This window comes from Salmo salar, unplaced genomic scaffold (genome assembly GCF_905237065.1).
Source record: "Salmo salar unplaced genomic scaffold, Ssal_v3.1, whole genome shotgun sequence".
In the NCBI taxonomy this organism is placed as follows: domain Eukaryota; kingdom Metazoa; phylum Chordata; class Actinopteri; order Salmoniformes; family Salmonidae; genus Salmo; species Salmo salar.
In genome coordinates, this window is record NW_025550159.1 from 1 (window position 1) to 2,500 (window position 2,500).

Genomic DNA, 2,500 nt, shown 5'->3' on the forward strand with positions numbered 1-2,500 from the left:
ATTAAACTGATAAGAACAGATTTTTTTTTATAAAATATATTTATTACGTTCAAAACCCAACAAAAATCTTATACAAATCAATCAATTCAAACACAAATTCCATTAAACATTTCAAAACTATTCAATAATAACCAAACCCAAAAACCAAAAGTCATGGGAGCATTTTCCCTCCCCTTCCCATCTACAAACCAAAACCCACACCAAAAATCAAAGAAAAACTCACCCCATCCCGACCGACGGGGACGCCCTCTCCACTCCTGACGCTCCCCGTCGGCCGCCATCCCTCTCCCCTGGAAACACCACCAATACCCGGCACACCCACACTCTGTGTCTTGTGCCCCCACTCAAATCCACCACCCCCTCCTCCGGGCTCCGGCTCGAGCACCCCATGTCCCCAAACAGGAAACTTTCTCCTTCCTCCATTCCCCATTCCTTGGCCATGCCTGGTAGGTCCAGCTCTGCCAGGGGTGTAAAGAACAGGAAGAAGAGGGAGCCCACGAGGGCCCAGCATCCTCTCCCCCCTTGCCCTTCCTTCACCACCACCCTTTTACCACCCTTCTTCCTCCTGCTTTCCGGGCGCTCCCCTTCTTAGGTCTCTTTATTGGTGGAGGGCGCAACCAGGGAACATTCCTTTCCTCGTCCGTCCAACCCCCCCTCGCTTCATTCATATTGTCCGGCAGCCCCCCACCATCTCCCTCAGCTCCTCCACCCGTGATCTCACCGCTTTACTGTCCCCCACTCCTTCACTCCATCTCCTACTGGTCCCGCCACCACTGCCTTCTCTTTCTCCTCCCTTTCTGTCTCTTTCTTCTCCACCACCTTCTTCCCTGTCTCCTTCCTTTCTGTCTCTTTCTTCTCCACCACCTTCTTCCCTATCTCCTTCCTTTCTGTCTCTTTCTCCTCCACCACCTTCTTCCCTGTCTCCTTCCTTTCTGTCTCTTTCTCCTCCACCACCTTCTTCCCTCTCTCCTTCCTTTCTGTCTCTTTCTCCTCCACCACCTTCTTCCCTGTCTCCTTCCTTTCTGTCTCTTTCTCCTCCACCACCTTCTTCCCTCTCTCCTTCCTTTCTGTCTCTTTCTCCTCCACCACCTTCTTCCCTGTCTCCTTCCTTTCTATCTCTTTCTTCTCCACCGCCATCTTCCCAGTCTCCTTCCTTTCTGTCTCTTTCTCCTCCACCACCTTCTTCCCAGTCTCCTTCCTTTCTGTCTCTTTTCTTCTCCACCTCCGTCTTCCCAGTCTCCTCCCTCTCTGTTGCCTTCTCCGTCTCCTTCCTCTCCACAGCCGTCTTCTCTGGCCCCTTCACTCTCCTGTCTCCTTCCTCCTCCTGCTCTCCTTTAGCCTTCTGCCCTTCCGTTTCCACTATGCTGTTGTCTTCTTTTCCTTTTTCTCCTCCCGCTTCCGTTTTCTCCTCCTCTTCCACCCGTGTGTCCGCTCCCTCTGTTCCAGTCCTTTGTTCTTGGTCCCTCCTTCTACCCCCATCCCCGGCTCTTGCTCCCCCAGCTGCAGACGCAGCGTGACCTCTGACGCGCCGGGCATTCACGCCACAGGTGCGTTAGCATACCACACCCGTGACATGCCTTCGGGCGCGTCACAGTCCTCGCCTCGTGCTCCGTAGATCCACAATACCTACACTTCTTTGTGCCGCACGAGGCGAGGATATGACCATAGGCCATACAACGCCTGCAGAAAGGAGGCTGACGGGCATAATGCAACGTCCCCGGTCAGCCCCCAGGGAGAACATCGCCGGAGGATGGAGGTATCCACCCAATCCATTTGGGTCCTCTCTTAGGAGGGCCTGAAACCCCCCTCCTCCCGGTCCAAAAGCCCAGGGGAATCTTTGAGGTGCCTTCCTGAGGAGACACCATCCATGTATCTCCCCAGAAAGGCCCTCACCTCCCCTCGTCCTTAACGTAAGGGTTGTAAATGTTCACGTTAACCACTCGGAAATTGCTCCCTCGCCAAGCTAGTCACCACGTAATGGGACATCGGCTTCTCCTTTTCCACTTCTCTCACCTTTCTGAGAATCTCGTCGTGCTTTTTTCTCCGTATGCAATGCCACATCATATGCACCCTCCAATGGGTTTTCTTGTAGGCAGAACACTTCCTCCACCTTCAGCCCAAGGATACCGATCAGGATAGTCCTCCCAAAAACGTCTCTGTCCAGTGGATCCATCGCCTTATCCCTCCAGGAAAAGCGCACCGTATTCGCCAGCCCCATCCTAGGGACTGGCCTCCCTGTAGTATTTTGCGCCATCTCCGCAAGGAGCTTGGCGCACTCTCCCTCCGCTCCTGCTTTTCCTCCAAAAAAGTAAAAACTGAAAAGAGCGGCAAAATACACCAACCGTGTCTCAAAAACCAAAAACAACAAACTTTCCTCCCTCCTGCCTTCCTTCGACCTTTTGGCTCAGCGGGCTTTGGGGCACCTCGGTACCAAGCTTGATCTGAGCCAAAAGGCCGAGAAGCGATAACCCACAAATTGACCCCTGCACCCGCCGGCCCC